Raw genomic sequence first — 12,243 nt, 5'->3', positions numbered from 1 at the left:
TAATTAGGGTTGGGATCCTTAACTGTTAGGGTTGGAATCCAAATCAGTTAGGGTTGGCATTCGAATTAGTTAAGACCTGTGATCCTTATGGGTTGAGGAAGGGATCTTTAAAAGTCTCACCACTCACCTCTGCTGTTAAAATACCAGCCACGCGATATCTGGCAGAAAGTACGAATAAGAAACGACACAACGTAGTTTGAGAGCCGTCATGCACGGGCCAGGCTCTGCAAAAAATCATGAGGTAAACTATAATTTCTAAGAAGCCACGGGTGAGCGAATCTGTATTCTTGGACGGCCAGAAAGCCTTTGACACTATCCATACCAGTCATTCGTTTTTACGCTGTATCTCTCAGCTGCTGACGGCTATCTGGGAGATATCAGGAACACCTACCAAACTCATGACCAAGTCACCATAGGATCAAGTCAAGAGGATCCTATAGGACAGGAGCTGTACTGTGGTTGCTAATACGACGCAAGGAGTTCAAGATCAAATGGTATGGGGTATTTTCGACACATCTACATCTCCCCATCTCAGAAAACACAGAAAACTGATGAAAATATTACCAACGGCACAAAAAAAAGTAAATGCCAGAAATCGTTAATACAAATCATTATTAGTCTGATAGAATAGGAGATGAGATATATACAAGGATTAGAAATGATGCAACATTAGCGTAAAACTCTCTCCCTGTAACACCCACTCGCACATACACAAGCACACACACACACACACATATATATATATATATATATATATATATATATATATATATATATATATATATATATATATATATACATATACACACACGTGTGTGTGTGTGTGTGTGTGTGTGTGTGTGTGGGTAGGTGTGTGTGTGTGTGTGTGTGTGTGTGTGTGTGTGGGGGGGGGGGGGCGGCGGCGGCGTGCGCGCTCGGAGGAACAAGCAAACTACTTTAGTTACCCTTACGATATTCTGATCATAACCGTTTTCTTCGGACATGTGCTATACAGAGAAAATGAAGAGCCCTCAAGTTGGAGGAGTGTCTAAATTACTCTTTCCTACAAATACAACAGTGCAACAAAGGTTTTAGTTTCGAGAAGTACATTACACACACAATACATATATAATTATATATATATATATATATATATATATATATATATATATATATATATATATATATATATATATATATATATATATAAATATAAAGGGCGTTACGTGCCGAGAGAGGAGTTTGTGTGTGTGTGACATGCACTTTAGACTGACCTGCCACCCCTTGCGTAAACATGATGCATCCTTCAGGTGTGAGATCTGATCGGAGGGAAACATGGCTGTCGAGTCTGTCCAATTTTATACGCCCTTTTGGTTGGATTGACGTGGAGTAGTTAGTTTAAATTCGTCACAACTGGAAAGGTTAGGCACTGCTGGGTTTGGTTCATTTTGTTAGGTTACTTCAGTTGTTTTTTTTTAGGTTAGTATAGATTAGGTTTGGTTTATTAAGGGTAGTTTTAGTTTGTTAGATAGGATTTGGTTTGTTAGGTTAGTTTTGGTTTGTCAGATAGGATTTGGTTTGTTAGGTTTGGTTAGGTCGAGTTCGTTAAGTCAGGTTAGGTCAAGTTCGTTCTGTTAGGTTTGGCTTGTTAAGTTAAATCTGATTTGGACTGTTAGGCTAGGCTTCGATTGTTTTGCTTTGTTAGGTCACTTAGGTTATGCTTGGCTTGCTAGATTAAATTCAGTGTGGTTAGTTTTATGTTATGTTACGTTACATTCGTCAAGTCTAAGTTTGGTCGATGTTATTTTTCCATTGGTTTGTAATGTCTACTGAACGACTCTGACCATAATTTCCACCACGAATCACTGTTCTTCGTGATTTCCCCCAGGCAAAAAAAAAAAAAAAAAAAAAAAAAAAAAAAAAAAAAAAACCGGATTTCCACAGGGGGAAAGTTGCCCACTATCGCTGGATCAAGGGGGAGGTTGGAGTAGCTCGAAAAGGTAGTAATTTGGGGTAGAAATGAAGGTCAGAACCGTGCAACACCATGGGAAAAACTCGTACCCGGATACAAGATTCAGACACTCATGGTGGTATGATGAACTCTGTGTGATTTCCTATGTAGTCACGTGCAAGAGAAATTGTGTAGAAGAAAAGGGTCTGTCTTGATATTGTGTAGAAGAAAATGATCGATATCAATTATGTAGAAGAAAAAGGTCTTGATATTGATTGTGTAAAAGAAAAGGGTCTTTATATTGACTGTGTAGAAGAAAAGGGTCTTAATGTTGCCCAAACTACCGATTCCAAGACTTAAACATTGCAACATTCTCTGGGGTGTCCGAAGCGGTCATACATAATAAAGCGTAATGTTTTCTAGCATGGTTCTATCGTACTCTTGTACTGTAACCAAACTCTCATCCTCTTCATGTCGTCCAATTCAAGCATGCTTCCATTATACCATCTTCACTTTTTCTCGTTTGTTTATGCCTGGTTCGTCTCGAACAAAAACTTGGGTAGCCATCTCGTGTTATTGCAGTCACCCTCTACAAAAGGCTTCCATTTTCTTTTATAATTCATTTGGGAAAACGTCGTCGATATCAATGGTACACTAAAGGAAACGAAGGTCGTCCATCACAAGTAATGAAATTCTAAGAATAACCGATTTTTTAAAGGGAAAAAAAAGGCCGCTATTTACGATTCTTGGAATCAAGGCTCTTTATCTCTCATCCTTCTTTAGGCTCAGTGCATTACTTACGAATTACCCAACTTTTTAATATATTTCCTTCTCTGTGTCTACTAAACACTTTCCATTCTAATCTTTATAGACATTCATTTAATCACCTACCTGTACATGACGCTCTTTGTTGGCTAACTCTTTTTTTTTTGCAGCGTTTTCACTGTATATAAATAAACATTATCACTTGTACTACATTTCCTGAACTTACTTTGTATACTTTTCAACAGCCTCTGGCGAAGGTTACTGTATATCCAAATTATTCCTTGTTGAGGCACCGAGTGGGGTTGAAGGTCCCCTGGTGAGTCATGGTGGTAGAGAATAGAACGAATGTATGGTGAGAATGTCGTCCTTATCAGGAGGAGGAGAACCTTGTGGCTCAGTGACTTCGAGTAGGACGTGAGTGGTACTCACCTGAGGAAGGTCCTGGGTCCATGGTGACGCCGGAGGGAGCCTTCTGGCCCAGCGACTTCTTCCTCTCGATGCTGCGGAGTAGCACGTCCTGATCCCCGGCGATTTCCCCAGAGGTCACGGCGTCATGCAGTCCCATACGGACCCCTGGAAGACGGGACGGAGGGAGAGGTTAATACCCCACTGCTTCATGACGGGACGAGACGAGGAGCTGCACCTCGGTGTACCGCTCATCACGACGGTACACAACCACAGTGTACCGGTCATCACGACGGTACACAACCACAGTGTACCGTTCATCACGACGGTACGCAACCACAGTGTACCGGTCATCACGACGGTACACAACCACAGTGTACCGCTCATCACGACGGTACAAAGCCACCGCATCAGGGAAAATGTTATGCAAAAAGTATCATGTAAAATTTTTACAAATACAAAATGGATTATCCCACTTCTTCGGCTTAAAACCACGACATAAACCACTTGGTGGCTTCGTCTATGCTTGGCGTGCACACGCGCCAACTCTCCACCTGTAAGAGATGCTGTACAGCTCCACATCACTCGAGAAAGAACTCTGGCTCATTGTGGACCTTGAGGATAATCACTGTCACATCTTTCCCCACACGCAAGGGCGTGCGTCAAAGACATTACAGGCGCTCGACACGCTCAAGCTTATCATTCTGTCTTAGCTGAGACGGGACGGGCAACTGAGGTCCTAATCAAGGCCATCCCATTAATATATGTATATATATATATATATATATATATATATATATATATATATATATATGTTCGTTCTTTCATACTATTCGCCATTTCCCGCATTAGCGAGGTAGCATTAAGAACAGAGGACTGGGCCTTTGAGGGAATATCCCCACCTGGCCCCCTTCTCTGTTCCTTCTTTTGGAAAATTAAAGAAAAAAAAAAAATTAGAGGGGAGGATTTCCAGCCCCCCGCTCCCTTCCCTTTTAGTCGCCTTCTACGACACGCAGGGAATACGTGGGAAGTATTCTTTGCCCCCTATCCCTAGGGATAATATATATATATATATATATATATATATATATATATATATATATATATATATATATATATATATATATATATATATATATCCTAGCCTGAGCCAGGTACCCATTCTATGGAGCTGGACTGATGACCCCTATAGATTCAGTACAATGATATATACAATGTCAGTACGGTCCCATGTTGATTAGAACCTGCACTCATGTACATGACGCTGGACTCCTACGTACTTAAAGCTGGACTACCATGTACCTAGAACCTGCAAGTATATACCCGACACTGGACTCGCATTCAACTAACTACACCCATGTACGTGACAATCGACTCCCATTAACCCAGAACCTGCACCCACGTACACGACGCCCTTCGTCACTAGCGCCCTCAGCCACACAGCTGGGGTCTGTAGGTAACGGTGGGTCACGACTCGTGTTGGAGAGTCTGTTCGTGAGTTTGAACAGGTGATGCCGGACATGAAGCAGATCACACATGAATTAGTTTGGACGACCGGCACCGTCGGCTGCACCGCAGGACGGTCACGTAACATTAATTAGCCGTCGGGTACAAACATGACGGCAGAATAATCTCTGTGGATCTGCGTGCTGGGCGCGCGTGTTGTGGGGGGGGGGGTTTAGTGAGAGCACTCATGGCAGAATATGAAGGTTGCACGTACGAGGACGTGCAAGCCTGCACGTACTCGCAGTAAATCGTAGATGCTCTGTGGCGTAGGTAGCACACACACACACAATCATACATACACATACCATATACATACATACATACATAAAAGAAAGGCAGGAGTTAAATGGGAAGATTCCTTCAAAGTACAGTTAATCTTTATTAATGGGAACATGAGACGCCAGTCAAAATGGGGCGTTCTCGAAACTGCCTTCGAAGTCACTAGTGGTGTACCACAGGGGGTGGTCTATTCTGGATCCACTTCTATTCCTGATCTATGTCTACGACTCGCCATAAGTACTGGACCTGCAGACGTCTGTGGCCGACATGAGGGGAGTGACGAGCGATGAGGACTGCATCAACTACGAGGAGGACTTGAGACTCCAAAGTTGGTTCCATCCGTGCTTCATGAAATACAACCTATGTAAAATATGAAGGAATGAGGATGGGACACAGTGAAAGAAACCCGCGATACGAATACCAGCTGCAGGAATGTGTGTGTGTGTGTGAGTGTGAGATGGACTTGTGAGCAGATATTGTCACCAACCTGATGCTCGACTCCCCACACGGAGAAAACGGTACAGACCAACTGTCTGCTGGCAAATAATGCAATTACATGCAAGTCTATGATCATGGAAATATTCAGCCAGCTGTTCACATCCTACATCAAGCTAAAACTAGAATATGCTAATCAAGTTTGGTGACTGCACTTAAAAAGATAATGAATTATTAGAGAACGTGCAGAGGAGAGCAACAAAGATAGTACCAGAATAAAGAGAGCTAAGTTACAAGGAAAGGTTAGAGGTTTCTAATGTGTCTATCACATGTCTATCATGGAGTCAAGAAGAGTTAGAGATGACCTAAACACAACCATTAACTTCTAAACCTGTTTGATGACGTCAACATCGAAAGATATAGGAACAGAACACAACATAACATACCAGGGAATCAAGCAAGAATCTTGTTAGCAAAACCTTAAAAGAATCTTTTTGTTGTACAAGAAAAATGTATGAATGAATCAAACTGAACGATGAAGCTGTGAATATGGACAGCATACAGATGCTTGGAAAGTCGTATGATACTAGAATTGGTTCAGAAGATGGAGCCCCCACAAAAAACACTCCCTCCCCATATTGAACAAACTACATACACACAAAATATCAACACCTTCTTTTCCTCGACCTGATATGGTACGTGAAACTGTACTTTCCCAACCATGACACCCAGGAGTCTGCAGGTGGGTGACACCAACAGCTTCTCCTGACACCGTAGCCAGACACCATATGACACACGGAAGTCTCTCTGCCACCACGCACACACACACACACACACCTTCAAGGCGATTCAACACGAAACTAGAGAGAAGCCATCAATGGCTTGACCCATGACCCCCACACCAGCTGGACGATGTCTGACCCCACACCAGATGGCTTTCCACAAACGACCTCCCCCCCCGTTCCCCGGAAGACTACCTTCTACCTCATAGCCCTCACCCCCAACCCCATCACCAACACACACACACACACACACACACACACACACACACACACACACACACACACAATTTTTTTCTAAGTAATTCACGAGATACATTAGACCCAAAAGGACCCAGAGGAGTAGTAGTTAGGTGGTACCTGAACTAAGCGGCCTGTATTAGCATAAAAAAAAAAGTCTACAAAAGAAGAGAGAAGAGAGAGGGGTGACCTGATTACATCCATCAAGTCTCTAAAAGCAGCTGGACGATGTCGTCTGTCAACGCTTCTTCAGGAGGTGCAGCGCCAGGAGTGACCCTGAGGACCACGACGACAAGCGGGGCAAGAGGCTTGTTCGAGAGGACGGAAAGAAGTACGTTCATAGCCCAAGGGCTCTAGTGTGGTAAAGGCTGGTCCAGACAAACATGGGAGCTGTGAGAACCAGCAGTTTGCCACAACAGATGTTTAAAAAAAAGCGACTGGATGGTATGAAGGCGTTCAAGCGATGGGGAGCCACCAGGGTAGACCGCTCTCCCCGCGTTGTAGGGGCGATAATAGATCGAAAAACAGATAATGACACACCCGGTACAGGCTTGTGTCGCCAGCTGGTGGCGGCTCCAGGAAGTGTCAATAGTGGTGGTGTGTGTGTGTGTAGTTCGTGCGCTGATCGTGTTATACATCAGCGACACCCATACTCACGCTCTCATATATATATATATATATATATATATATATATATATATATATATATATATATATATATATATATATATACGAACAAAATGCATATGAACGCGCACTGTAGCGCTCCCGCCTGTTGCACAGGGGTCCCGGGTTCGATCCTGGCTGTTGGAGATTTGTATGTTCTATGATATATATATATATATATATGCCTCATAACTGTATTTCTATCAACATCTATGCTTACGCGTTGTCTTCATACTGCTGTATGCGTATATACGTATCCGTAGTGACTACGACAGCTACCCTCACACTGCAAGTTCACAATTCATATCTACTCTTGTTCACAACTGATATTCAGTCACACCATTTATTCACCTACAGTCGCCTGTAATACTCACACTACTAGTTACAAACTCACACTTCTACTCGGTGTAAGCCATGCCCATAATCACACAGTCACTCACACTTCACCCCAACTTCTTTCATACTTCTACAAACCGTTACCTAGCAACACACACACACACACTTGGTCCCGCTTTAGGATGTCACGCTTACCCTCTTTCCGGGATCGCCACCTTACCTACACTACAAGGGAATATTCCTCTGGCCTACATGTCTCATTACCTTGCCCCCGCGCGTGTATCTGGAAGCAGCGCAGGAGGCGCACACGTTCCTCTATACTGAGGCATTCGGTGATGATGGTAGTGGTTCATGACGATCAGTCCTGGCAGCGAAGGGCTTAGACAGACCCACTGAGAACAGTCAAGGATGATGCGAGGAAGTGGAGGTACGGGCTAGCGGGGAGGAGAGAAAGAGAGAGAGAGAGAGAGAGAGAGAGAGAGAGAGAGAGAGAGAGAGAGAGAGAGAGAGAGAGAGAGAGAGAGAGAGAGAGAGAGAGAGGACAGCGACGGTACCGTAATGAGGGAGATAGATAAGAGTGGACATCTGCCCTCCCCCCTCCCGTGCTCATAAAGGAGGAGAGACTGCGTGCGGCGAAGTGTGGGTTGGTGGAGGTGGTGAGGGGGACACCATCTGTGGCCGTGCGCGGCGCCTTCGACGGAATGGGTGGGGGGTGTACGGTGGCAGCAACAGCTGGTGGAAGGAGCGTAGCCGCAGTAACAGCCGGCAGGATAGAGCCATAGGTGGCCCCTCACACACACACACACACACACAGGCCTATGTCGGAGCTGCGGTCGCCTCAGTGTAAACAACGGGCCACGACCCCCTGACCGCTGGGTTGTGACCCACCCAGCTGACCACAGGAGTAGTGACCCACCACCATGTACCAGCCAGTGCTCTTCGACATACGAGACTTGTCCTACACCCGCTAATGTTAGTGTCATAAACGACCCATAGACAAGTGTACAGTTAAGGAAGCAAATTGCTTTAGTTTCCCCATAATTAGGTGTATGTCAACCGCTATTTTACTTTAACGCAACTAAAGTGATATTTATCATTTAACGTCCACTATCAAATACATGAGAAATGTCGACACAATATACTACTGTAACGCAACAAGTGTATAACTTATAATTTAATGATCCCCCCCCTTTGAATACATATGTACACCAACACAATGTAGGTTAACTGCAATTCAACCGATATGTAATTTTACAACATAACGTTCAACCAATCACCACCTTATGTGTGACGCATAGAGCATAAAATATGCTTTGTAAAACGTCCGGCACCATATGTGGACAGACTTCACTCATATGTTTAGCCAAAAGTGTAGTTTAATCTAGCCCCCATCTTGATCATATGTTCTTGTGTGATTGGGTAACTAGTTACTATTATGACACCCTAATCATCCAATTCCTTTAAATGCACCTTTTCATCTGAATGGCTGCATGAACCCAATAAAACGTTCTTTATCTATTCATTTATTTATCCATTCATGTTTGTTTACGTAAGTGGGGGAAGCCATGTTAATGCCCTCAAGGGAATTTTGCATCGACTGATGCAGCAGTCCCGCCCTTACGACACTGCCTCGTACCGTTACGTCAGGCGACGCGGTATAACCAGACCCGTCTACCTCCACGATCACCCTCGGGACGTAACACACACAGCCACTTGCGACGGAGGAGCAACCTGGTGGTCGGGGCAAAGACGTGTGTGTGTGTGTGTGTGTGTGTGTGTGTGTGTGTGGAGTGAGGGAGGATCTGGTGTTAGGCCACTCCACAAGGCCTACCGGTGCTGCTGGACCGGTACAACACGAAGTGGTCAACACCGACCACCACAACCCCACGACACGGTCCAGGGTGAGTACTGACGCCACACACACACACCCCCAGGGTGAGAACGTCCGTGGACGCGCCAGTGTACGTGATCAAGTATCTTAGAAGGGGCGTTCCGACAGAGCGCTGTTCTCAAGAATTACTTTACGACGTGGACACAAAACAGAAATTACTCACCGGTACGTTCCCCCTAAAGATGGTACAACACACACACCAGGATATACACCCTGTTCTCTCTCTCTCTCTCTCTCTCTCTCTCTCTCTCTCTCTCTCTCTCTCTCTCTCTCTCTCTCTCTCTCTCCTCCGAGCCATTCCCCTTAGCAGAGAACTACCACTATCTATCAATCATCATCATGATCATCAGCTTCTTCAAGTCCACACACACACACACACACACACACGTAAACCTTCTAGCAAACATAACGAGCCAGCTTGGGGGCACGTAAATCCCAGCGACGGTCGTAAACGCACATCAGAGATGATGATAACCAACTGCCACAGCGAAAGACTTTGTGAAGCATATACACCACTGTATATATATATATATATATATATATATATATATATATATATATATATATATATATTGCCGCGACTCGAGAGTTAGAACGTCATTTATGATGGTAAAATTTCCGACAGCGGTGAAGAAAACGTGTGAAGTTCTCTCAAACGTCATCTCAGCCAGATGACAATATTTACACTGAGGAGAGGCGTCTTGATAAACCCAGGACATGACGCCAGCTGAGATTTACATCGAAATTTACAAAGAAAAAAAATCTTTTACGAAAGGAAAGGTTTTCTTGGGAGAGGAGGAACTTGGCTGGGGAGGTAAGTCTGGCTGGGGAGGATAGCTCGGCTTGAAAAGGAAGTTCAGCTGGGGAGGGAAGTCTGGATGGGGAGTTTACCTTATTTCATTTCCAGAAGAAATGTATAATGTAGAAACACAAGGATTCTTAATACTTCTTACAGGGTAACGCTTTCTCCTTATACTACGGGAGCATCTACCTACCTACCTACCAACCTACTACTTAACCTACCTACTTACCTACTACCCACTTAACCTACCTACCTACCTACTTACCAACCTACGAATACGTACCACGGGAATTGCGTTTGCCGAAAGAATTTTCGAGTTAAGAATCGTGGGAGTTATGCCATGTCCAGTGTTTTGTGGGAGATGTTAGTGTGTGTGTGTGTGTGTGTGTGTGTGTGTGTGTGTGTGTGTGTGTATGTGTGTGGACTGAAAGCCAGCAACCCCTACGCGAATGAGAGAGAGAGAGAGAGAGAGAGAGAGAGAGAGAGAGAGAGAGAGAGAGACCTCTGGAGAGAGAGTTGTTTACATCGGTACTTGCAGCGGTTGACGTCGCCCAATTTTCAAAACCAGTGGGATGTAAAATTACCCCTCCACCTCCCCTTGGAGGACGCGGGCGTCAGCAATCCACTTCCTGAGGGCGGGCGGGCGGGCGCCGCGCGTGAGGTGTTGCCAACGCGGGCGTAGTGCACACCAACAACCCCCCCTTTGCAACACTCCAGCGTACTCGTGCGGCGCGTCTGGCAGTAATGAGAGACACCTGTGTTCCCCCCTCTACTCCCTCACCTGTGGTAGTCGTAACTCTCATCATTTTCAACACCCGACGTCCGTACTTCATACAAAACAATGGAGTGCTGTACTCGAATGCAACGCCCCTACCCCATTTTTCCCACCCTCCAACGAAACTAAAATACATCGCGGGGCTTCGCAGTTCATTTACATACACAAAATCTTTTCTTTAAAACATGATATAACTATAAAAGAGAATGAAAATAGGCGAAAACTGGCATAACATAAAAGATAAGCGCGTCTTCAAATCTACTTAAACGGATGTGCTTCTGATGAAGATACATCTGAAAATAATTGAAAAAAATAGCTTCGTATCTTGCTCACTCCATCACCACGCTACACAGAATCACGCAACCCCTCGCTTGGGGTCAGAGGATCACCAGCTGTGTTCCTTTCTTCGTCTACTTCCTTCATATTCCCTCATCGAACTCCTTATTCGCCTCCCATCAAACCTCCTCCTCCCAAAACTCCTGATTACAATTCGTCTCTCCAAGTCTCAGCCTAGAAGGAGAGACAGACATCCATGGCGTTGCTTCCGGTCACGTAAAAGCCTGCACCTGGAACCAGGCCTGGGACCTGGAACCAGTGCTGGGATCTGGAACCAGTCCTGGGACCTGGAACCAGGGCTGGGACCTGGAACCAGTGCTGGGACCTGAAACCAGTCCTGGACCTGGAACCAGTCCTGGGACCTGAAACCAGGGCTGGGACCTGGAACGAGTCCTGGGACATGGAACCAGGGCTAGGACCTAGAACCAGTGCTGGACCTGGAACTAGCACTGGACCTGTGGGTCTATTACGGGCGATACAGATACACCCGATACACTACTCTCACTTGTAATCGCTTGTACGTAACCATCTACGGAAATATGGTGGACACTCATGTTATCATCCACTTATAAACACCTGCTCTGGTGTACCGGGGGAGGGAGCTGTACACTCGTAGGGCGCAGTCACTTTTCCCCTCCTTTACTCTCATAGTCTTCCGTGAAATTTTCCAGTGGCTGTCGCAATCATTTCAAATCCGTTCTTCGCTTGGCTTGTACCACAAGCCCACAGCTCCTGTTGCTGAAGAAATCCTTCCTTTCCATACACGTGTCTCTCGCGTCGCCTCGCTTCCAGACGTTGTGCCCTATCGTCCTGGACTGGTCCTCAAATGTCAGAAAACCAGTTTTGTGTGTTATTACTCATGTACACTATGCGGGGAAGGGGTTCTACAATCGTTAGGGGGGGGGAGGGGTCCCATCTCTGGTAACTTTCTCTACCGTCACATCACTTCTTAAACCTCTATATATATATATGCTGTCCACACAATCAAGTGTCACCACTCAAATCCATCCATCCACTACTCCCACTATTATATATATACACACACACATATATATATAAATATATATATATATATATATATATATATATATATATATA

This window comes from Panulirus ornatus, chromosome 17 (assembly GCF_036320965.1).
Source record: "Panulirus ornatus isolate Po-2019 chromosome 17, ASM3632096v1, whole genome shotgun sequence".
Classification (NCBI taxonomy): domain Eukaryota; kingdom Metazoa; phylum Arthropoda; class Malacostraca; order Decapoda; family Palinuridae; genus Panulirus; species Panulirus ornatus.
This window is presented reverse-complemented; position numbering follows the sequence as displayed.